This window comes from Podarcis vaucheri (genome assembly GCF_965113315.1).
Source record: "Podarcis vaucheri genome assembly, chromosome: 1".
In the NCBI taxonomy this organism is placed as follows: domain Eukaryota; kingdom Metazoa; phylum Chordata; class Lepidosauria; order Squamata; family Lacertidae; genus Podarcis; species Podarcis vaucheri.
Window position 1 is genome coordinate 53,369,861 of NC_138759.1, and position 26,018 is coordinate 53,395,878.

Sequence of the window (26,018 nt, forward strand, 5' to 3'; positions counted from 1 at the left end):
CCCACAACCCTCCAATTCTATGATTTGCATAAAACCCGAGTCTGTAAAAGTGCAAAAATGACTGAGGCACATATGAGACTGCAAATTCCGATATGCTTTAGTCAGATGATGCAGCTGGGAAGAACAAAAGAGAACCGAGTTGTGAGCCAATAGTGGATGAAACAACAGAGAATGCAGATGTATTTACAACAGCCTGGGGTGTCAAAACCGAACAAATGAAGCTGTTGCAGTGGAAAATGTCAATGAAACTTCAGAGGGTGTTTTGAAGTTGGGCACAGATATCTGTGATTACATCAAGAGGCAAAGTGATGAAAACCTATTAGTTATAGAAACTAATGTTTTCTATAAAGGGGATATATAGTAGAAACTAAAATGCTCTGTGAGTGAGTAAATGGACAGAGAAACACCAGCAGAAAATTAACAAATAGGACAGCAGCCATTATGAGTGCTATTGTAATAAGAGTTGCATGACATTAACATTTGCTTGTTTCCCACTTCAGTCTGGCATCAAGGCTGCAGTAGTAAATATTATACCAGAGTTTTCCCCGTTGAGGCCCGTGAAAGCATGCAGCCAAGTCCTCCTTCGTTCCATTCCCACCAATCTGGCTTGTGCCATGCCTAGAATAAATGTAATACCTACCAACTGGAATAAGCCACTGGGAACTTGATTGGAATTTCCTGACAGCTGGAGATTTATTAGCTTAGGCCAAATCTTCTTGGCCCAGATTGCATCAGGCTGATCTCTCTGAAGGAGAAGAGGAGATGCCACTATACCCCAGATGTGGGCACAGATGTTCCATTTGCTACTTGGACGCCATCCTTGTTTTGGCCTCTGTCAGTTCCAGGAACGGACTGAATTTCTTGTCAAAGTACATCCCAATGTCAATGCTGAATTACTCCACGAATACTCAAAACACCTCCTTTGCAATGACTAAATAAATGAAGAGGGGGAAGATGAATGTGTTATATACACATCTGATACCAATCACCAGAACAACTCATCTTGTTTTATTTCTGGAACAAAGTAACAGGTGAGGCAGTGGGTGGGGAGCATCTCCATTCTAAAGCAGATTCACATGATTTCTGCAGTGGATGAAGCCACTTGAAACAAATACATAGAGAAAAGCTGCTAGTGCAAAGTAGCTCCCCACACAGTTTGGACAGTTTTAATTACAGTTAACTCGCAACTTACACACATTTAACTTGTGCACACTCAGCTTTACACACTTGGCATATATATATATATATATATATATATATATATATATATATATATATGCAGGTTTTGGTGTCTTCGGGTGTCTTCCCGTGTAAGAGTCGGGGTGTCTGGGCGACGTTTCGACAAGGTCTCACTCGTCATCTTCAGGCTGGTGCTTTCGGCTTCTTGTTACTGGAACAGAGCAGAATCTGGTGTTTGAGTTCCTATAAATACTGTTGAGGGGTGTGGTGCATAGCCTCCAACGTTCTGGGCAGAGAGGAAGTTCCTAGATTAGTGTGCCTTTTCTTCTTTTGTTCCTTAATTACTTGAGGGATATCTTGAGTGATTTCATGAGTGATATTCTGAATACCACTGGGTGGGTCATTAAGTGTAGATTAGTTGCTAAAGCTTTCGTGTCTTGACCTCTTGAGCTTGTGAAGAGTTTTTCTGAGAAGATGGCTGTGCTGCATTTAGTTGTGCTCTGGCTTGGCTTCGTGTATAGGGGCGGGCTGTGGTTTTGTGCCTTGTGCCAGCCAGATCTGTGTAGGGATTGCAGGGGGGTGCAGCATCCGGAGGTGCCACTATAGTTTGGCTACTGGATGGAGTCTGTAATATGTCTGTGGAGAGGGTCTGGGTTTGGGTCTGGTGTGGTTGATTGGTGACGGCGTTCTGTGTGCCTCTGGTTCTGGTGTCGGTTTTTGTGGGGAGGGCTAATTTCCAGATGTCTGGCAGGCGGGACGTGTCGTCACGCTTGTTCATGTTGTGAGGGTGTTTCTCTATCTCGATGGCTTCCATGATTATTCTCTTGTGGTGATGTTCCATGTTAAAGAGCAATTTGGAATCTGCAAAATTAATTTCGTGTCCTGTTTCTTTCATGTGTTGGAAAAGAGAGGAAGTTTTTTCTTCTTTTTTGACGGCATTCTTGTGTTCTGCGATACGTGCATTTATTCGTCTGTTTGTTTGTCCAATGTACGTGGCTGGGCAGACTTTGCAGGGTATTTCATAGACCCCTTGGTTTTCCAGCTGGATTTTGTCTTTTGGGTTTCTGAGGATATTGGCTATTTTTTGGTTGGTGCAGAAGGCTGTTTTGATATTGTGTTTATGGAGGATTTTGCTAATTTTGTCTGTAGTGCCCTTGATATAAGGAAGGAGGGCCATGCCATTGTTTTCTTCTGTGTCTTGTCAGATTCTGCTCTGTTCCAGTAACAAGAAGCCGAAAGCACCAGCCTGAAGATGACGAGTGAGACCTCGTCGAAACGTCGCCCAGACACCCCGACTCTTACACGGGAAGACACCCGAAGACACCAAAACCTGCATTCCTGTACCCGTGAAAATCTACGAAAGCAAATATCTCACCTCTACGGGGAGGAAACCTTCCAGCTGACAAGAACCTACGAGAAACTAGAAATCCGAAGAGCCACCATCTTATGTGATCTCCTGTTCCTACGCAACTGCCGAGACAACAACTTAACTCCCACATGCTTCCAACTTAAATTCCACTCTAAAACCCCAGCTACCGAAAGGATCCTGAAACGAACTGAACTATCCCTAATCAGAAACGAAATACATAAGAAAAGATACCTACTAAACCAAACCAACAAAGATCTGCCCACTCTTCACCTCAAACTATGTAACAAAATCCACCCTGCACTCTGGGACAAATGCAAACAACTAGCCGTCTGGAGAGCTGAAACTGAGACCTCACATAAGACAGACAGACACACCAACAAACTCTACAAACTAGAGAAACGCCAGAAGCCCAGCCACCCTCCACAACAACCCATGAAACAAACAGTACATAACATATCAGACAGGATCCTCACCCCAACTGAAACCAAAGTACTCTCCAAAGGTTTCAACTTTGCAGTCGCCCCGAGACGCATCCCCACGGAAAACATCATATGCGGAGTCGAAGCTAGCCTGACCAAAATCGACCCAGATGAAGCCAATAAAATCAGACTTGAAGTCACCAACATCCTCTGCTCCAGCAAACCACCCAGAAGCAATTTACACAAAGAAGAACAGAAAGCACTCACCAACCTGAGGAAAGACAACAACATAATCATTCTCCCAGCAGACAAAGGCAACGCCACTGTTGTGATGAACACATCGGACTACCAAGCAAAACTATCAAATCTACTCCAAGACCCTACCTACCAACCTATAAAAACAGATCCCACCACCTATCTGGAAAAAAACACCAAATCCAAAATAAAAGCCTCTCCTATCAGTGAAGAAATCCAGCTAAGAATCATCCCCAGAGAAAAATCTTCCAGATGCCCCAAACTCTACGGTCTCCCCAAGATACACAAAGAAGGAACACCACTCAGACCAATAGTCAGCTCCATAGGCTCACCTCTACAAAATCTCGCTAAATTTCTCGCTAAGCAACTTCAGCCCTATGCAGAATCCATCGCTTCACACGTTACTAACTCCTTCCAGTTCATAGAAACAATAAAGAAGCAATACCTACATCCCGATGACCTACTTGTGAGCTTCGATGTTATATCTCTCTTCACTCAAGTGCCCATTAATGAAGCCTTGACAGCCATTCAAAACAAATACAACCCCCCCAAATACATCCTGGACCTGACCAACCACTGCCTAACCAACACGTACTTCATCCACAATGGACAAAGATACAAACAGATAGAAGGAGCACCTATGGGATCACCCCTCTCACCGGTCATCGCAAATTTGTACATGGAACACTTTGAAACCAATGCTTTAGACAAGTCAGAACACAAACCCAAACTTTGGCTCAGATATGTTGACGACACCTTTGTAATTTGGCCACACGGGAAAGAAAAACTAGATAGCTTCCTCACACATCTCAACAGCCTACACCCCAAAATACAATTCACTATGGAAATAGAAGACAACAACCAACTCCCCTTTCTTGACGTCCTAATCTACAAAAAACCTGATGGCTCCCTAGGACACACTATCTACCGGAAAAAAACACACACCAACCGCTACTTACATGCACAATCACACCACCACCCTGCACAAATAAACTCCGTAGCCAAGACTCTCATCTCCAGAACCAAACGCCTGGCTGACAAAGACCACTTGACAACTGAGTTACAGAATCTCTCAAATGTGTTAATCGCCAATGGATACCAGAAAAACAGGGTTACGAAGCTAATCCAAAAAGAAACACCCCCCAAAAACCAAGACACAGAAGAAAACAATGGCATGGCCCTCCTTCCTTATATCAAGGGCACTACAGACAAAATTAGCAAAATCCTCCATAAACACAATATCAAAACAGCCTTCTGCACCAACCAAAAAATAGCCAATATCCTCAGAAACCCAAAAGACAAAATCCAGCTGGAAAACCAAGGGGTCTATGAAATACCCTGCAAAGTCTGCCCAGCCACGTACATTGGACAAACAAACAGACGAATAAATGCACGTATCGCAGAACACAAGAATGCCGTCAAAAAAGAAGAAAAAACTTCCTCTCTTTTCCAACACATGAAAGAAACAGGACACGAAATTAATTTTGCAGATTCCAAATTGCTCTTTAACATGGAACATCACCACAAGAGAATAATCATGGAAGCCATCAAGATAGAGAAACACCCTCACAACATGAACAAGCGTGACGACACGTCCCGCCTGCCAGACATCTGGAAATTAGCCCTCCCCACAAAAACCGACACCAGAACCAGAGGCACACAGAACGCCGTCACCAATCAACCACACCAGACCCAAACCCAGACCCTCTCCACAGACATATTACAGACTCCATCCAGTAGCCAAACTATAGTGGCACCTCCGGATGCTGCACCCCCCTGCAATCCCTACACAGATCTGGCTGGCACAAGGCACAAAACCACAGCCCGCCCCTATACACGAAGCCAAGCCAGAGCACAACTAAATGCAGCACAGCCATCTTCTCAGAAAAACTCTTCACAAGCTCAAGAGGTCAAGACACGAAAGCTTTAGCAACTAATCTACACTTAATGACCCACCCAGTGGTATTCAGAATATCACTCATGAAATCACTCAAGATATCCCTCAAGTAATTAAGGAACAAAAGAAGAAAAGGCACACTAATCTAGGAACTTCCTCTCTGCCCAGAACGTTGGAGGCTATACACCACACCCCTCAACAGTATTTATAGGAACTCAAACACCAGATTCTGCTCTGTTCCAGTAACAAGAAGCCGAAAGCACCAGCCTGAAGATGACGAGTGAGACCTCGTCGAAACGTCGCCCAGACACCCCGACTCTTACACGGGAAGACACCCGAAGACACCAAAACCTGCATTCCTGTACCCATGAAAATCTACGAAAGCAAATATATATATATATATATATATATATATATATATATATATATATATAGGCAGAAAGTGGGCAGGCATCTGGGAAAAAATATTCTAGCAATCCCACCCACCGATGAATCCAATGTGTTTTAACTATACAGTATGTGGTTTTGGCTCTATGCGTTATCCTTGGAACGTAATTCCTGCATAAGTTGAGAGCCGCCTGTATATCCTTGCAAAGTTGGGGGTTTTTGTGTGTAGATGGTATCCAAACCAATGAGAAGCTGCTTCCCACAAACAGAAAATTTCAGGACCCCTTTCATTTGCCCCAGCTGCAACAAAACATGTCTCTCCCATATCAGTCCCTACAGCCGCAGCAGGCGCTATAACCTTCCAACAGTTTGACTTCACCCCCAGAGGCACACCCCTCCATTGTCTCCCAAGATACATGGATACCAACAGCAAGATGGTGGTCAAACCAATGAGAAACTGCTTCCTGCAATGTCATGAACTGGCATGACACAGAGGAAGGGGAGGAAGATCCCAGCGAGGGGTGCAGCTGCAATTGGTATATACCAGGACAAGCAGGCCTTTTTTCCAGCCAAACTCAGTTCTGGCACGTCTCAGGTGGGCGCAATTGCATTTATAAGAGAACAAGGGAGTCGTTCATGGTGAGTTCTGGCACCTTCTTTTCTAGAAAAATAACACTGGCAAGGAGGATGTGGTTACTCAGTTGGATTAGGCTCAGGCCAGCTGAGGATCACATGTTTCGTCAAGTGGAGAGGCACAGCTGCTCACCTGGAGCAAACTCGAGTCCATCAGTCAGGATTGGGAAGGATAAAAGGGAAGCAAGTCTGCTCAGCTTTCTCCGTTGATGGACCATGGCTTGACTGCTTTGGGAAGTCTACTGGGTGGTGACTTTAGGATTGGATCCAGGTATCCAGTCCTGGATCTTCTGCAGAGGTGGGAACCTGATCTTATGGATTGACCTTGGACCTTGCTCATTTTGTTGGACCTCGACCACTATTTGATCACTTGGACTGACTACTCTTTAGCATTGCCCTTGGGACTGTACGCACTCTCACAACACACAGAGAATGCCACATAATTCGGTTTCAAGCAACTTAGCAATGCCACAGTGCAGGCCTGGGCAGAGAGGGGGGAACCGGGTACACTTGTCCTGGGCCTGGGAGAGAGAGCTAAGCTGGCTGGGGTTCCCTGCCAGGGACCGGCTGCTTTTTTGTTTAAGTTTGTAACTTTATTCTAACCAGACTCCCACCCTGGGCCTCAGACAAGCTCTTGACAGGCCCGCCACAGTGGCAGCAATTTATGTAGCTCCTTCCTTCTTTCTCCTCTTCCTTCTGGATCACAAAATAAATTGGTGCAGCTCTCTTTTCTAAATGTTTAAGGTGTTAATTCTGTTATGCCAGAATTAACTTCTCTGTGTCCTGCCTCTGAATTCACTTGCAGCAGAATGTAGCAGAGACAGATGGTGTGTTTGGCAGCCAAGCACTTTGGGTATAAGGGGGGAATCAGGCCATCAACCCAAAATTGCACAGCTACATTACATCTTCTTACCATATTTCAGGTACAAGTAGCCAAGCTGTAGCAGCGCTAAAGAGCTGTCATCTCATGGTGGTGACAGCCCCCCTTGTGATCAAAAGTTCATGGAAAGCAATGCAGACTGCACTGCCTCTTCATCATTTATTTAATAGCATATTGTGCAACAGCCTTCCTGTTTTATTCTTAACGAACCTTTGGTCTTCCTTCCTTCCTTTGGTATGTCACTTTCAGCTTCCAGATCTAACCTGCTGGCCAGGACAGTGGTTTTCTCAAATCTCATAGTGGCTCAGCACTCTTTCATGTATTGGGTTTTCCTTTATCAGAGAAACCTTTGGGAATATTTTTTCTCCAAAAAATAAACTGGTCTTTGAAGATGCTAGTTGCCATGACAACCTGCTTCTTTAAAGAGGCACTTCTTTCCTTGCTTGATGTTGAGAGTTCTTGTTACCATAACAACCAGGCCCTTCTCAAACCTTGGCTTGGGTTCTGTGTTGGGTTGCAGCCCCCAAGTCAAGGGCCCTGTGACTTTCTGAGAAGAGCATCAGAGATCTGAGTAGTGGTGGTGGCATCTCAAAAAACAGATAGCTCCACAGCCTCTTCCCCCATGAACCTTAAGGCCGCTGTCTCCTGAAAAGAACATTTCTTGCTCTAATAACATTAGGATTTAATCTGACAGGACTATCATCTAGTTCAGGGCTCCTCTAGGTGACCTGTTTATTGAGCATTCATCCCGATCTGCTTGCACAAAGCTTATGTGGAGATTAGTTTATATCTGCTCTTTATTGAACATTCAATCTGATTTGTTTGTGGAGAGGTTGTGTGACAATGAACATTCATCCTGATTTGCTTGTACGGTGTCAACGCATGTGCCCATTAATCATTTGTTCATTCCACACTTTTCAGTGCATCTCCCGTCACTTTCCTAACTGCAAAAAGCCTGTTTCTTTTCTTTAAAGTGGATTTGTTGTCCTGGGATGACAGAGTAATTTAACCCACTTTAATTGTGCATACCTAAATTTCTGGTACGCACTTGAAGCTGTCCTGTAGCAGTCTGGAGGCACCCATAGATACCTATTCCTGTATATACAGATTTTCTCATGGGGTTAGCATGCTATTATCCTGAGCACTGTATGAAACTTCGTCAGTTCTCAGTCACTGTAATATAGCAAATGTCAAAGAATATTTATACACAAGTTTTTATACACAGCTTGGTTCCAGCAGGAGTAAAGTGGTGCTGAGATGTAGGTAGAGCACCTATGCTAATGGGAACAACCCACAGGCTATTCTCTAGGGTGTTCTTCAAAGGCCATTATGGTTGATAAAAGATTTTAATGTTAGATTGATAGAACTGTAGAGTTGGAAGGGACCCTGAGGGTCATCTATGTAAACATTTTTAACCAAAAGCAAACTACCCCCTCCATTCCTATCTCTCCCCACCTCTCATTCTATATAATATTACACTTCAACAAACTAAGTATTTTTCAGTACTGTACACATACAGCTTAATAAATGAGGCAGTTTCTTCAAGCTTAGACTTCAGCTGGGGGGAGGGGGGGCCTTGTTGAGATTTCCATTCCACCTTAAAGAGCAGACGTGTGGAACTGTTGCATGTCACATGTCTGTTTACATTCTAGCACAGTTTGCTGGGAACTTCCTTTGTGTGTATAGCTTTTTCTTTTCTGTTCTCTCTGAGAAGACGAAGAGAGAGAGACATGTTTCGTTGTCCTGATTTATGATTAATAAATTTGTAGTTGTAGTATGCTTCCATAAGCCTCACGCCTATTCTGTGTGTGCAGTTCTCTCTGCTGATAGCGTGCCCTGGCTTTGAAGCCCAGGTCACTGATTTTCGTCGGAGCAGAGGCCGATGGGTCTATGAAGTGGGACGGCTGGAAGGAGATGGCTCAGCTGGAGCTAGCCAGCTGGCCTCATGGCCCTCTGCATGTCGACAGAGCTTGGGGGGGGGCAATGTGGCAGGGGACTGTGGACACTATGGGACCTGTAGGTGCCATGTTGGCAAAAGCACATGTTGGCAATACAGGGGCAGAGGAAGGGGGTGCGGTGGGGACGCATCGCCCCAGGTGTCACCACTGGGGTGTGTGTGACAAAATGCCGGGCAGCACTCACCACGGGGCCTGTGGCGTACCTGAGCCATGTGTGTCTCCTGGGAGTGACGCAGTGGCTTGGGTGCCTGCAGTCTCCGCGCTGCCCCAAATCGTCCGCCTCCCCCTCACCTGAGTGGGAGGAGGTAGGCAGACGCCTCGGAGGCCCTGTGGAGCATCCTGCCATGGCTGGCCTCGCTCCTCAGATGGCTGCCCCTGCCCCTGTGCGCAGGGCATGCATGCCGGCCCAGGCACCTGATCGGCTTGCTCTGCCACTGTGGCAATACTGAGCTAGTTTTTCCCCTGAGCATAGCATTGGCAGCTTTCATAAGCATATAACTGAGAAGACCATATCTGCAGTCTCATGCTTATTCACTTTGTTCGTTATAGAGAGCACCTGTTTCCTCCCCGTTAACATTTAGGGATCTTCTGCTGTCTGCTTCACCCCAGACAGGCCACATCAGCACGCACCGTCCTCAGCAGCATTCAGAGGAACCTCTCTCAGCAGCCATTCATTCTCTCTCTCTCTCTCTCTCTCTCTCTCTCTCTCTCTCTCACACACACACACAAAAGAACAGAAAACAGTTAAAAACAACAGTTACTTGTGTAATAGTCACAACAGAATGGAATGCCTGTCTCATGTAACTCACAGTCAGCCAATCACATGAGATTGGCCACTGCCAAAGGAAAGACCCCTTGTTAAAAATACACAGCAATTCAACATAAGCAAACGTTCCCATTTCAGGAAATTAAACCACTATCTATAACAGTCTGTAGCTAATAGCAACAGCTGAGGAGGCATCAGCACAACCTTGTTCTGACAATTATGGGGCACATCAGCAACATTTTTTTTGTTATTAAAAATGTTTTCATGTGTATTGATATGAGGGTCACACCATAAACTCAGGTATTTTACCTGCCATTGAAGAAGAAGATAGACCGGATACTAAAGACAGGTGTATTCAGAAAAACATACCGTACATTTAGAAATACAAGCTGACTTGTACTTAAATTCTACAGTTCTCTTCATTGCTTTCACAGGGGGTGAAGGGTCTTGAAAAAGCCTCACCCACTTCAGACAGCCTTACAGTCCTCTTCACTGCTTGAATGTGTGATCTTTCAAAAACTCCACTGACTTCAGACATCCCTGGACGGAAAAAAACACAGAGACGATGAAGGAGATGGCTACCATCCAATAGCATCATCCAGGCAGCTTCATTGTCTTCTGCCTGGCAACTTCACTCACTAACTTCAGCTTGCCAGCTTCCATGGGTTTCATCTGTTCATGAGTATCCACTAGTTGTCTTTCACACCTCACATTCATGCACATGCACACATCATTCAGCGTGAGCACATCACAACCTCTCATTCACACGCAAAAGCATATTCCAGCTGACCTCTGTGAAGGATGCCAATGGACTTATATTTCACTTCCCATCCGTTTGCATTCATACCCTGGCTCCAACCCACAAATATCCACCGGTTTCTGTTGAGCAGCTTCTGAAGGTGAATCCCAACCTGCTTACATCCACAAATATCAGCCTGCTTTTAGCCTTCTGGTATCCACTGGCTTCTGGAAGTGAATTCCACCAGTTTCCACCTACCAACATCTGCCACCTTTTGCCAGGTCCATGACTAGACATTAGCCAACTTCCAACCAAGCTGTGATCCCTGTCAGCAAGTAAAGTTGCCTTATTATTGCTCCAAAGCACCCCACAGCCAGATGATCGGCTCTGTCTGTCTGCCAATTCACCACCTCCAAGTAGAAGTAGACAGGGCAATGCAGAATGTCACAGGTGTTGCCCACTGTGTTTTGTTGGGGAAGATGAAAAGACACCCCTTTATATCCACCCAGCTGCCATGCACTTTTGTGATGGCACAGGTAGACTGTAGGCAATGGCAATAGCTGAAGAAGCATCACAATCTTGTCAGACCTCACAGTTGTGGTTGCCCCTCAGCAGTGAGTAAGTGAGTGAGTTATTTATTTATTGAATTTATATACCGCCATATACCTTTGGGTCCTTGTTTATTATTAGAAATATTTATAGACCACCTAAATAAGAAATATGGATTTCATAATTAGAACATGTGTGTAATACAAATGTATAAAAGCTATAATTACCCATTTTCGAAGTACAGCTGGTGAATCTGGTGGGTCCCACTTGACTTGTGGGCTGTGGGTTTCCCACCCCTGTCATAAAAACCCAAGTGCTATATCCAACATTAGTTGAATTCAGAGTAGACCTATTGCGTCAATAGTCTTAGTAACTTAAATTTATTTTGATAGGTTTACTCAGAGTGTGAAATATTTGGATATCACTCCAATTATTAAAAGCACCAGCGGACAAAGATGTTAAAAGAAAAGATGACTAAAATACCAGTTTCACATTTAAAACCCCCTGAAAAGTCTGAGAGCATTTCCTATTCAGGTGTATATAAGTATGATCAATATCAGTAAATTAACTACTATTCCCCTTTACGCATGATGTACGATTATTTCTGGTGTCAGTATTCCCCCCTCCCCATCCTCCATTGGCAGGTGAGAGGTGTTCATAGAAATCAATGGATAAATCTGGGATTTTAGTGTGCCTATAATTGGATGGCACCTAAAACAAAAGGTGGTAGCAAAGACAGAACCTTCTTGTGCTCTCTAAATTGGGCCTTATTACATTAAAAAAAGAGGTTTGTTTATATTTACCATACTTCTCTATTAAAACATGCTCAAAGCATGGTTAGAAAGTCCTCAGGTACAGTGGCAGAGGATGGGCACCTGCTTTCCCCATTTTGGTTTTACCAATTTCCTCCCTTCCAAAAGCTTTCTTTAAAAAAAAAGCCTGCCATGAAAAGAAATGAAGTTTTAAAGCCTTTTCCAGGAAAGCAAAGAGAGAAAAGAAGGGATTATTGGAGGCAAGCTGAGGGGAGTTTACCCATCACTGAGAAATCCATGTAAGAGCTGGTGATAAGTATTATATATGAAACTGTGTGCTTTCACTGAGAGCCCAGAGATTTCATGCCCCCTTGCAGCTTATGCCCAAGCTCACCTCTTTGTCCCCATGCCCCATAATAGTAACAGTAGGCATTTTTCTGCAACACTTATTGTAAATGCCTCAATTAAGCAATTTCTCTACAGTTCATTGAACAGCTTCTGGGAAGAGCTCAAAGGAGTCTCTGTATGCAACGTCTCCTTCGTCTCTTTGGTCTCCTCCAGCCAGCTGTGATCAGCCTTCCACAAGGCGCCACAGATGGCCAAAGCCCTGTGTCCTTTCAAAAGAAGTCCTGAGCTTGGAGTGTCTCAGGCAGGGAAAACAGGCCATAGCGGAGCACAAATACTATCTCCTCAGGACAGAAAGCTGTTTGATGCTTTCTGGTTGACTGCAAGCTGGGGACATGTGCCTTCTGGTCTCATAAAAGCCCCACTAATATTGTCAGCATTGCCAGATTGTCACTTTGCAGTCTTTGGCCTGGTTGATAAATAATTCTAAACCATGCTTTATGAAACCATGGCTTAGTGTTATGTCCGAACCTAATCTGTATTTTGTGGTTACATTTTTTGGGGTAATTGTATATTTTAAAAACTACTTTTAATGGTTTTATTTGATCATCTGCGGAAGCGGACAAACGTCGGCTCCCTCGGCCTGTAAAGCGAGATGAGCGCCACAACCCCAGAGTCGTTCACGACTGGACTTAACTGCCAGGGGTCCCTTTACCTTTAATACAGCTTGTGGTTAACTTGTATGTGAATCCTTAGGTTTCAACTGCAAAAACCTCCCTCCCACCCAATAATAATAATAATAATAATAATAATAATAATAATAATAATAATAATATTTATACCCCACCCACTCTAGGTGGCTTCCAGGGCATATAAAAACATACTAACATATTAGACATTAAAAACTACCTGATACAGAGCTGCTGTTTTTCTTTGAGAGAAGACCCACAATACACTTCACCTCAGGAAAGTGCCTGGGAGCAGCACTTTATTTATTTAAAATATTTATTGCCCACTCTTTTCCCCCAAGAACAGACCCAGAGAGGGTTATATCAAAAGTTAAAATGCAGCATATATTTCTCCCTTCTGTTTTATTATATATCACATCATTCTCCATAAAAATGAAAGCAACAACCACAGTCGGGCATTAATATCCAGCAAATTCAGGAAGGGAACGGTGCCTCTTCAGCTGATGCCTAAAACACATATGGGTTGGTGCCAGCTGTATAACTACAGCAACCTGGTTTAACCCCTTAATCTGTTTTAAGGGATGAAGGATTCCTGCTTTTTCTGCTCTTTACTTCCCCACCACTCCCCACAGTAAACTTTATGGTTATCTGCCCTCGTTGCTTCCACCACCAGCAGTTGCCAGTGGATGGAAGAAGCCCATAATCCCATTGGAGAAACTGAGGAGGAAAATGGGAAGGAAGCCCCTTGCGCCCAGAATGAGGAGCTGCTGCTGCTGCTGTGGTAAAGGTTGGGACACTTATAGACTGACATCCTGCATTTCTTGTTTTGGACAAAGTGGGTCACAGATCTGCATAGCATTTGGACGTGCTAAGTTATATGTAGAGGTGAAAATTTGAGTTCCCATTGCCCTGTGATGTAACATTTATATATCTCTCATATTACGACAATGACCCAAGAATGGGCATATTCTGCCATTGCCCCTGCATCATGGAATGCCCTTCCTTTTGCCATACACGAAGCATCATCCATCAGTTGATTCAGATGTCTTGTAAAGGAAGTTTCTTTTTTGCCCAGGCTTTCCCTGACCCAGAAGACTGGACCCTGTTATGACTGTATTCCTGTTTTTAATCGAACAGCGCTTTGCTGGTTTTTATGTTGTATTTTAATGATACTGTTTTATTGCTGGTTGTTGTTTTTTAACAACCCTTCAGAGATTTTTTTCAAATATCAAGCAGTTTAGAAATGCTTTCAAACAAATAAACATTTAATTTAAATGGAACTCTTGGCCATAGTGTGGAAGACCTGTGACCAGTTGACCTGGATGCCTGCTCAGTCTGTGGTCCAGGGGCTATTGGCTGATAAGCAGTTTCACCTTCCCTTCCTCTGGCTCTTTTTATGTAAACCAAACCTGGAACAGACAACCCTTCAAACAGAGGACTGCTCCCTGTAAAATAGGACACATAGCCAGCAGTTGTGGTGGGTGGTGATGGGGTACTTGAACTCTTCTTTGCTCAGCAAACCCCTGCTGTCCGGACTGATGTAAAAACAGCAGGAAAGTGAAAGGGCCATGTAATCTCTCCAGCCTTTCCGCATCTTCTCCCGCTGATGGCAATTCTGGTACTTACTCCTGTGCTACCCAAGTTAGTGCTGCACTGAACAACCCAGAATTCTTGTGTATTTGCATAAATGGTAAAGGGACCAATGACCGTTAAGTCCAGTCACGGACGACTCTGGGGTTGTGGCACTCATCTCACTTTATTGGCCGAAGGAGCTGGCATTTGTCCGCAGACAGCTTCCGAGTCATGTGGCCAGCATGACTAAGCCACTTCTGGCGAACCAGAGCAGCGCACGGAAACGCCGTTTACCATTCCACCGGAGCAGTACCTATTTATCTACTTGCACTTTGATGTGCTTTTGAACTGCTAGGTTGGCAGGAGCAGGGACCGAGCAATGGGAGCTCACCCTGTCGATTCGAACTGTCAACTTTCTGATCGGCAAGCCCTAGGCTCTATGGTTTAGACCACAGCACCCCCCACGTCCCTTGTAAAACAGAAATAGGGACTAATGGGAGTCAGAATTCCATGATGCCTAGAGAGCCACAAGTTCACCATCCCTGGTCTAAAAAGTTTTGTACTTTGCATGGAGGCGTTTGATTTTTGTACATGTGTGAGTATTTGCATGCATTTAGAAATGGAGCAGCAAACCCAGTTCATTTCTACCGATTTGGTTTTCAGCCAACATGCTGCTGCAGTCATAGCTGCATGCTACAGTCCCCCCCCCCAGCAGCTGGAGCAGCTCTGCTTGTGCTTTGAATTCTCCAGCATGGGGTTTACCGACTGGGGCAGTAAACCTGGGAACAGCAAGGGACACGACAAGGTTGCCCAATCTCCCCATTGCTTTTTATATCGGTCCTGGAGGTTTTGCTGAATATGATAAGAAGGGACCAGTTGGTTAAAGGTATACAGGTCGGAGCCAAACAGTACAAATTGAGAGCATTTGCAGATGACTTAGTAATGACGTTACAGCAGCCAGAATCTAGTACTAAAAGAGTTTTAGAACTGATTCAAGAATTTGGTCAGGTTGCAGGGTTTAAACTGAATAAGTCAAAAACCAAGGTTTTAGAGAAAAATTTAACACCAATTGAGAGAGAGAGGTTTCAGAATGAGACAGGTTTAACAGTGGTTAAGAAAGTCAAATACTTGGGGATTAACATGACAGCAAAAAATGGGAATTTATTTAAAGACAACTATGAAAAATGCTGGGTTGAAGTGAAAAAAGATTTAGAAATTTGGTCAAATTTGAAGCTTTCACTGCTAGGCCGTATTGCTGCGATAAAAATGAATGTATTGCCTAGAATGTTGTTTTTGTTTCAAACATTGCAAATTGTGGACAAAATGGACTGTTTCAAGAAGTGGCAGAGAGATATTTCTAGATTTGTCTGGCAGGGCAAGAAGCCTAGAATAAAATTTAAAATACTAACAGATGTAAAGGAAAGAGGTGGATTTGCCCTGCCAGACTTGAAACTTTATTATGAATCAGCAGCTTTTTGCTGGTTGAAAGAATGGCTGCTTCTTGAAAACACAGACATTTTGGATTTAGAATGTTTTAACAACGTATTTGGATGGCATGCATATTTGTGGTATGATAAGGTCAAAGCGCATAAAGCATTTAAAAACCATATTATCAGGAAAGCATTGTTTAATGTTTGGATAAGATACAAGGGCTTATTGGAAAATAAAACCCCAAGGTGGCTGTCACCGATCGAAGCGAAAGCTCTGAAGAAGCTCAATATGGAGGTCAAATGGCCGAAATATTGGGAAATTTTGGAACAAGATGGAGATTGATTGAAATTGCAGAGTTTTGAAAAACTAAAAAACAAAGTGCGTGATTGGCTTCATTATTGTCAGATAATGGAGGTGTACAATTTGGACAAGAAAATCGGCTTCCAGGTGGAAAAATCTAAATTAGAAACAGAATTGTTAGAACCCAAAACTAAGACTTTGTCAAAGATGTATAACTTGCTGTTGAAATGGAATACTCAGGATGAAACGGTGAAATCTGCGATGATTAAATGGGCACAAGACGTTGGACATAACATAATGATGGCTGACTGGGAACAGTTATGGACCACAGGTATGAAGTTTACGGCATGCAATGCCTTAAGAGAGAATATTATGAAAATGATATACAGGTGGTACATAACCCCAGTCAAGCTTGCAAAAATCTACCAATTGCCAGATAACAAATGTTGGAAATGTAAAGAAACTGAAGGCACATTCTTTCACCTTTGGTGGACGTGCCCAAGGATTAAGGCTTTCTGGGAGATGATATATAATGAATTGAAAAAGGTATTTAAATATATCTTCTTGAAGAAACCAGAGGCCTTTCTCCTGGGCATAGTCGGCCAATCGGTGTTAAAGAGGGACAGAACTTTCTTTATGTATGCTACAACAGCAGCAAGAATACTTATTGCAAAGTATTGGAAGACACAAGACTTACCCACTCTGGAAGAATGGCAGATGAAAATGATGGACTACATGGAATTGGCGGAAATGACTGGCAGAATCCGAGACCAGGGAGAAGAGTCGGTGGAAGAAGATTGGAAGAAATTTAAAGACTATTTACAGAAATATTGCAAAATTAATGAATGTTAGAATGATGTTTGATTGAAGTTAAGTGGTTTCTAGCTGTAATGGTATAAAAGAATATGGAAAAAATGGATTTTTAATAGGTAAAAATTTAATGCTACAATATATTAAGATTAAAGATGAGGATAATAAGGAGGGAAAGGAATTGCTGAACTAATAAATTGAACTGGAATACAAAAAAGGGAGGTATGAGGAGGTCCGGGAAACAAGTAATTGAAAGATAAGTGACGAAAAGATGGAATTATTTTTAACTGTTTTTTATTTTTTATTTTTTCTTTTTCATTATGTAATACTGTGAAAACTTTAATAAATATTTATATATTTATATAAAAAAGTAAACCTGGGAACAGCAGCAGCAGCAGGAGGAGGAGGAGGAAGCGGAGGAAAAAAACCAAACCAAAGGTTTACAGATTTCTTTTCTTCACCAGGTGGAGCTCTTGCACCTTTAAGAGCATCAGTGAGAAGAAAGATTATATTTCTGTTCTGTCCGCTTCTGCAAGTGTCTCTTTTCCATCCCACTGCAATGCTGCGATGGTCTGCTCAGCCACTACTATGATCTGCAGCTGGGGCTCCCGTACTTTGTGCGTGTGCAGTACAGGGATCATGGTGGTGATTATGATCTCAGCTACAATTTCAGGTGGGCAGGGCGTCTACAGGATGAGACAAGTAGAGTAATCTTTGAAGGTTATCAGATTGTTCTTCTCCAGGGAGAAATTTGGAAACCTGGCCAAATCACTCCTCCAGCCACTTTTGGCTTTCCTTCAGAATAGATGGTTGCCAAAATGCACAGTGATAAGAGAGAAACTTGAGATGCCCTTTGAGATCTCCTTAGCCAGAGCATTGAATGTCTCAGCCCCTGTCCAGTGCTGCTTACTCGCAAAATGCAAAATAACCACATTAAGTCGATCCGTTTACAGCACGACTGCTGCTGGATGGTTGGAAAGAGACAATTGAAGGGTGGCTGGTGTGTTAGTTTGTTCCTTACCGCCACTGTCATCTGCAGGTGATAGTAGCACACAGAAAACCCCAGCATCCCCCCAGCTGCAATATCTCTGTGGAGCTTTGTCTCTTCCTAGAATCCTGCTGGTCCTGCTTGGCTTTATTTCTGGAGCAGCAAGACAGTGGAAAATTGAATCTGAATCCCTATGGATTCGTTTCTCCCATACTAGCTGCCATGGAGCCAAGACTAACTGAGATCGCATCCTTGGCTGCAGCAGTTCCAATTAACACAGCCCTGCTTGCTTTAGCAATTACCTGCCGATGGCTCACAGCCCGCATCCAGATGGAGATCAGCTGGCAGAGTTTTAAACAGGCAGGCTGAGGAGTTTGACTAACAACCAATCCTCTGAGGCAACTGTCTGTGGCACAGTGTTGATCTGGAGAAAGCTCTTTTCCAGACTGCACATGCCTGAGGTAACCACACAGTACATACAGCCCCTCAAAATTATGGCAACATGCTCCATGTTTTTGCCTTTTAGAGAAGCAGATATTCTCCTGCATATACTGAAAGCTGCTTTGATATGGCCGAGGATTTCTGCAGAGGCTCAAATGACACATAAACTAAAGTACTCCAATTCTTTTCTGTATGGTTTTTTTTAAAAAAATAAAAAATAATCACAAATAGGCTGAAACAGGCTGCCTCTGACCAGAAGAAGCAAATATAGGACATGTTCATTCTGATTTGTTAGCACAGAGATTGCTTAACCCATTCCCCTTCAGTCCTTTTCCAGGTCAAAAATCACCCTCCCCAAGCTGCTTTTTCACAATCAAGGGAAAAGGATATGGGATCCCCATTTCTTTGTCTCTGGAAGTGAAAAATAAGTTTAGGAGGGTGATTTTGAGCAGGGAAATGACAAGAGGGGGCAAAAACAAAACAAAAAGCCATGTAGCATTCCCTCATGCGTTTTTCTGTTCAGACAAGCCTGCCTGAGGCTGCTTTGGATTTAAACAAGTTTCCATTTAACATGTCAAAACTGGGACTGTATGATCCGGACTGAGTGGAGAAGAGGAGGTTAAGGGGTGATATGATAGCCATGTTCAAATATATAAAAGGATGTCACATAGAGGAGGGAGAAAGGTTGTTTTCTGCTGCTCCGGAGAAGCAGACACGGAGCAATGGATCCAAACTACAAGAAAGAAGATTCCACCTAAACATTAGGAAGAACTTCCTGACAGTAAGAGCTGTTCGACAGTGGAATTTGCTGCCAAGGAGTGTGGTGGAGTCTCCTACTTTGGAGGTCTTTAAGCAGAGGCTTGACAACCATATGTCAGGAGTGCTCTGATGGTGTTTCCTGCTTGGCAGGGGGTTGGACTCGATGGCCCTTGTAGTCTCTTCCAACTCTATGATTCTATGATTCTATGAGTAAAAGGGGCATACTATAAATGGCGCTTAGTTGAATGCAGAATGTGCTCTGTTCTTAAAAAAAATATACTGCTGTAGACTTTGAGGTGACCAAAAGGTAGACTGAGATTTACCATAGATCTCTGGGTGATTTGAAGTAGAGCGGCAAAAATTTCAGAGTCCTAAATATTGAATGATGACAACAATTAAATGCCCCCCTCCCATTACACTTCTTGCATTAAGAAAGTGTTGTTTGTGTCTTTTCAAGCGGTGTCACCAGGAATGGATTTCTGTGAGCTCCATTCAGTTTGGACACTTTCAGAATTGTTTACCGGTAATTCTAAGTTTCTGTCTCCTGCACCTAACTGTGGTTCCTGGCTCTCTGGATTCTACTAAGAAACAAAGGAGATCCCACAAGTCTGCCCTTGCCTTGTAAAGAGGTCACAGTCTAAATGAGAAGATCCAAGACGGTAGAGTGGCTTCTTAACAATATCTTCTCCAGATGTTTTCTCACTAAGATGCCCTTTTCCCACATAAGGCCTGGTATCATTTCTCACATATGAAGGTGGAGAAGGACAAAAGTGGGGAGAGACAGCATGGGGGTGTGAGAAGTTTTTAGTGGAAACTGTGCCCCACTGAAAGAGGAAAGGGTTAAGACGTTCCTCCTCCATGTTAGCGTAATGTGAACAATGAGTTAAATTGCACGGTGCTTGGTCTCATGTCTTGAGGAGCACATCCCTCACATCTGGATGTTCTGAGATAAGGGTGCCAGGTGTTTGGGTTACCACAGCAACACCAGCGAGGTTGAGTGTATGACTTGCTGAGTCATTCACCCTCTCATTGGTTCAGGAAATAGGCCTACATGTGGAGATGGGTACAATAGTCTTGTCAGTCCTGGTGTCCTCCTTCAGCAGCCAGCCCCTCCTTGCAGTCTTCTCCCACCACCAAAACCCTGGCCCTGAGCCTCCCTCCTCTGGGGTTTCCTTTGGGGGTTCCTCAGCTGGTGCCTCCCACCACTCCTCTTCATTCAGCCAGTCCCTGACAATTCTCTGGGGCATTTCCTTTCATTAGGTCCTCTCCTGTTGCATGTACTGTTTGCTGTCAGGCTCTGACTTTGAATCTGTGTAAGTTAGGGGAAGAGGCTGCGGGTTTTAAACATCAACATTAGCTAGCATTGTGATAGTCGGTCTTTCTGTACATATGTATCTTTACTTCAAAGACCAGAAGAACTGTATATAGTAAATCAGTGGTTCCCAACTGGTGCTCCGGTGGGGTCTGCAAATGGTACCATTTGCATAACAAAAACTACTATATATGTGTGTGTGTGTGTGTGTGTGTGTGTGTGTGTATATATATATATATATATATATATTTGCTTTCGTAGATTTTCACGGGTACAGGAATGCAGGTTTTGGTGTCTTCGGGTGTCTTCCCGTGTAAGAGTTGGGGTGTCTGGGCGACCTCGTCGAAACGTCGCCCAGACACCCCAACTCTTACACGGGAAGACACCCGAAGACACCAAAACCTGCATATATATATATATATATATATATATATATATATATTCAAAAGTAGAGGGTCCATGGCTTGGCTTTTGGAAAACAGGTGGTCCACAGTACTTAGCTAATTAGGAACTACTGTTGTAGATAGTAGTGTTTAGCATTGTCTTGTGTCTGGAGACAATAAGCTCTTTGTTACTTTGAACTATGTGGGAGAGGAATTTCCCCCCTTAACTGGGAACTCTGGAAGAAGCTGTTTTGCTGGGAGCAGGAAATCTCTGAAGACTCAGCTGGGGCTCCACTTACTCTGTCGATACATCACTCTGGTTTAGGTGCGGGGAACTACCAACCAGCTTCCACAAGTCACCAACACTTCATTCCACCCAGATCTTGTGCTTTAGATTGTAGTCTCCATGGCTGCATTTTGTAAATGAAGAGCCAGGCACAAACAGCATATAACAGACAGCCTCGTGCAGTGCTTTTTTCCTGGGGGGATGCAGGGGGACGCATACTCCTCAACATTTTGTGAATCTTTGTACTTTTGTCCATTTGTTGCATTTATTTTCCCTGATTTGAACTATAAAATGGTGATTTTCTTGAGTCAAAATGAGAGTACCCCTAAACATTTTTTAAAGAAAAAAAGCACTGCCACGTCAAGTTGTCCCCTGTGGCCATACTGTGCCTGACCCTCACAAAAATTGGCTGTGTCTGGAAGCAGGAGGCCTAGACCCAGAAATGGAGCAGGGGGCTCTATATAGAAAAGGTGCTAAAACACATTTGTTCTGCAGTCATATCAATTTTCCAGCGACACATGCAGCATCTGCAAAGGGTGAGAACAATATTGATGTAAGTGCCTGGTTTGTGCATTGAATAGGTCATAGGCAGATGATAGCACTAATCAAATATTAGCGTAATTAAACAACAGATGATAAGTTCTCCTTGCTGCACTGGAAAATCACACCCCAGAAGGGAAAATAATCGCTTGGCAGGCCAACAATATTGGTTCTGAATGACCTACATGCCCTCTAGTGAAAGTCCTAGGCATTTCCAAGCATTAACACAGAACAAGAATATAATCCCTTAGAACATACCGTATTTTTCGCCCTATAGGACGCACTTTTTCCCCTCCAAAAATGAAGGGGAAATGTGTGTGCATCCTATGGGGCGAATGCAGGCTTTCGCTGAAGCCTGGAGAGCGAGAGGGGTCGGTGCGCACCGACCCCTCTCACTCTCCAGGCTTCAGGAAGCTCTGCGCAACCCTCAGGAGACCGGCAGTCCCGGGATCAGCACAGCTCTGCGCGGCCATCGGGAGCCGGGCGCGAAGTCCCGCCCCGCTCCGGATGGCGGCGCAGAGCTGTGCTGATCCTATGGGGCGAATGCAGGCTTTCGCTGAAGCCTGGAGAGCGAGAGGGGTCGGTGCGCACCGACCCCTCTCGCTCTCCAGGCTTCAGGAAGCTCTGCGCAACCCTCGGGAGACCGGCTCCGAGGGTTGCGCAGAGCTGCCTGCAGTCCCGGGATCAGTGCAGCTCTGCGTGGCCACCGGGAGCCGGGCGCGAAGTCCCACCCCGCTCCGGATAGCCGCGCAGAGCTGCCTGCAGTCCCGGGATCAGCGCAGCTCTGCGCGGCCATCGGGAGCGGGGCGCGAAGTCCCTCCCCGCTCCGGATGGCGGCGCAGAGCTGCCTGCAGTCCCGGGATCAGCGCAGCTCTGCGCGGCCATCGGGAGCGGGGCGCGAAGTCCCGCCCCGCTCCGGATGGCGGCGCAGAGCTGCCTGCAGTCCCGGGATCAGCGCAGCTCTGCGCGGCCATCGGGAGCGGGGCGCGAAGTCCCTCCCCGCTCCGGATGGCGGCGCAGAGCTGCCTGCAGTCCCGGGATCAGCGCACTTCTCCCCATCGCCAGCCCCACAAGCTCGGGGGGCAGCGGGGAGGCAGAGCATGCCTTCCCACTGTTCCCTGACCTGGTTCTTCCAGCCCCGCACCTGGGGGGGGGAAATAAAATTTTTTTCTTTATTTCCCTCCCAAAAACTAGGTGCGTCCTATGGGCCGGAGCGTCCTATGCGGTGCAAAATACGGTACTCCCTTAGGGGTAGGGCTAAATTTATGCCCTGCTAACCAGTGCTGGTTGCATGTAAAGGTGGAACTATATGCTATGATATACTCCCCCCCCGAAAAGTCCCATGATTCTGTTCCTTAATCATCAGGGAATGCAGCTGCAGTTCCTGTTCAAAGCACTAGTGTGGGGAGGATGGGGGGCTGTTTAACCCTTTATTCCCCATGCATATGTCAAGACCTTCTCTTCCACAGCTGCTTTTTCCCTCTCTAAATAAATACAAAGATAATGGGACTGGTATCAGGGGCATCTGCAGGATATTTTTCTGGAGCAGGGACAGAGGAAGGTGAAGCTGCTGCCTGCACCTCTAGCAACAGCCTCTCCAGTTGCATCCTTTATGGAGAAATAAGCACTCTTTCCTTCCATTCCGAAGCATGCTGCTTACATTTCCAGCAGCGACAAAGCCTTGTGGTGTATAACATCGCTTTAGACGGCTGCATCTGTCATCTCCTCAGGGAAGGAGCCTCACCTCGCAGTCTGCAGGGCAATCCTGGCAGAATTTTGTGTCTATGAAACTGCCGAGCACATGGCAAAACAAGAGACACCTTGTTTGCCTGTCTCTGCGATGGCAGAGTTGCAGAAGGAAGAGCAACGATCAGAAGCATCTGGGCTGATTTTTGTCAGCCCACCAGATGCCTTTGCGTCTGACTCACCAACTGTGCTAGCTTAGGGATTTCTTTCACGAATGAAAGATGTTGAAAGAATTCCAGGTGGTGCAGCAAAGCAAGGGGTTCAGGGGTTCAGAAGGAGGTGCTTTTTCCACTGGCTCAGCCAGCTGTTTCTATTACTCAAACTTCCCGGTGATTTTTGGAACCTAGAAAGATCTCCTGATACTTGTAAGAGCTGTATTTCCATGCCCATGCTAAAAGGGACAGGGAGGCAAATCATTCTAGAAGCAGATGATATTTACAAGAAATATAGCATGATAAATTGGTAAGAGGGAAGGAATTTCAGACTCGACAGGAATTTCACTGGAAATATCAAGGTATTGGTCCCATCAGTCTAACACAGTGTCCTTCAAGCAGTCACCAGTCCTGTCCCACCATTAGCATGCTTGGTTGCTCTTGATACCAAACCATATAACTTTTTATCCGGAGATGGTTGGAGATTGAATCCTGTTGTCATCTTATAACCCAAGGATGTGTACCAGAAAATGTGTACCAGAAAAACTGGTGGGCAGCATTATTAAAGATATAATTACCAAGCATATAGAAGGACAAGTCTCACTGAAGAAGAACAATCATGGCTTCTGCAAGGTAAGACCAGTCCACCCCCTCATGTTCCACTGCAGAACCATCTACACTACGGAAGTAAAACTGAATTTACTACTGCTGCCCTGATGCTAAACACAGGGATGCAATTTCAGTTTATTATACTTATTATAATTTAATTATTCATAATCTGTCTTTTCCCCTGACAGGACTCAAGGCGGCTTACTGATAAAAATAAGAACTGCTAAAAACAGAGAAAATGACTAGGGGAAAAAAATTACCATCGATAGAATTAAAACGCTATACAAATACAGTGGTACCTCGGGTTAAGTACTTAATACGTTCCGGAGGTCTGTTCTTAATCTGAAACTGTTCTTAACCTGAAGACCACTTTAGCTAATGAGGCCTTCTGCTGCCGCCGCACTGCCAAAGCCCAATTTCTGTTCTTATCCTGAAGCAAAGTTCTTAACCTGAAGCACTATTTCTGGGTTAGCAGAGTGTGTAACCTGAAGCGTATGTAACCTGAAGCGCATATAACCTGAGGTACCACTGTATAAAATCTATGAAATCTTACCAAATAATCACAATAAAAGCAGCATGGCACCAGCCCTTTCATTAAAAACAGTCAGTTCCCAATAGCCTGTTGTAACAAAAAGTATTTGATTTCAGGCTGGTGAGTAAAAGAAAACATGTCACCTGATGTGATAGTATCGTCAGGTGATTGACGGCTGGGCAATGGGGGTCAGGTGATCTGCTGGCTGCAGAATTCTTCACCCCTGGTCTAAGTCAATGGATGAGTGGGAGAACACTAAGCCGGGGGGGAGGGGGAATAATCCTACTGCTTCACTAGAAAGAGCTACCAGCTATGGCAGCAGTGCTATGAAAAGTAGAGATCCTTACAAGCTTGGGAATGTCCCTTGGCCTGCTCCTTGGGCAGACTGCTGAGTAGGCAGGTTGTGTCTGACACACTGGCGCTGGCACCAGATTGATATCCTTCTTGTTCTTGATAAGGATCTGAAGCCTCCTTTGGGTTCCACAAGCAATTCTTTTATCCTCCCTGATTGTGCCTTCTAAGCAGTGGAGAGTCCCTGGAGAAACATCAATCCTGGGACTGCAGGCTCTGTTGGCTGCTATTGACAGAGATGATGGAAAAGCTACAGGAGCAGCTGTCATTTCTTCCTGTTTGTGTTTTGTTCTTGGGCTATCAGCAGGACATTTTCCGCCAGACGCTCATCACTCTTCTGAAGTAGAGCTTGGTGCTGTCTTTCTGCCTGCTGAGAAGCAGGCTGGCCTAGAACTTACTTCTGCAGAACACTCCCACTACCTTATCTTGGATGAAGTTCTATCAGTTAGGATTTGCGGCCCAGAGTATCCTACCTTGGGTTGCCGGCCCTGCCATTGAACAGGCTGAGGCAACCACCTCAGGCTTTCGGTGCCCTTTGACTGGACTTAATCGTCCAGGGGTCCTTTACCTTTTGCCTTACCAGTCCCAGATTCTTCTGATTAGTTTCCTATCAATCTGCTTTTAAAAAATAAATGCTTCCCTGGCAGTCTCCCTTCATCTTGAACAGAAATTTGGCAAGAAAGATCACTGAGCTGGGAGTTTACCTCTTTATTTAAAGCAGTTATTAACTTCATTGTGAATAGCAATCTCAGAGTGGGTTACATAAAAAATTTAAATACAGCAAATATATTAAGAAGAGAAGAGGAATAGATCTATCACATCACTCCCAAACAACAAAAAGTTAAATAATGACACCAGACAGGAATCCTTATCTGTAATGGGTATGAGTTACTCGTGCGTAAACTGGTGCCTTTCTCGGTTAATTTGCCTTGTTAAAACTTTCTGACTGCACAGCCCCTTCTCATGGTGGCTGCCTCAGTCACTGGCAG

The 26,018-nt window shown here is 44.6% G+C and overlaps 3 long non-coding RNA genes across 3 annotated transcripts; 1 reads left to right on the forward strand and 2 right to left on the reverse strand.

Annotated features, from left to right (window-relative positions):
- Positions 1-674: 674 nt before the first annotated feature.
- On the reverse strand, positions 675-7,944 carry LOC309535133. The gene is made up of 2 exons (XR_014221026.1): positions 7,053-7,944; positions 675-931 (listed from the first exon to the last, which is right to left on the reverse strand). It is a non-coding gene; the product is annotated as an uncharacterized lncRNA (long non-coding RNA).
- A 2,136-nt stretch (positions 7,945-10,080) lies between these two features.
- LOC309535084 lies at positions 10,081-10,683 on the reverse strand. The gene is made up of 2 exons (XR_014221009.1): positions 10,617-10,683; positions 10,081-10,283 (listed from the first exon to the last, which is right to left on the reverse strand). It is a non-coding gene; the product is annotated as an uncharacterized lncRNA (long non-coding RNA).
- Positions 10,684-10,981: 298 nt separating this feature from the next.
- Positions 10,982-18,540, forward strand: LOC309535088. Its single transcript, XR_014221010.1, has 2 exons — positions 10,982-11,104; positions 17,395-18,540. It is a non-coding gene; the product is annotated as an uncharacterized lncRNA (long non-coding RNA).
- Positions 18,541-26,018: the final 7,478 nt, after the last annotated feature.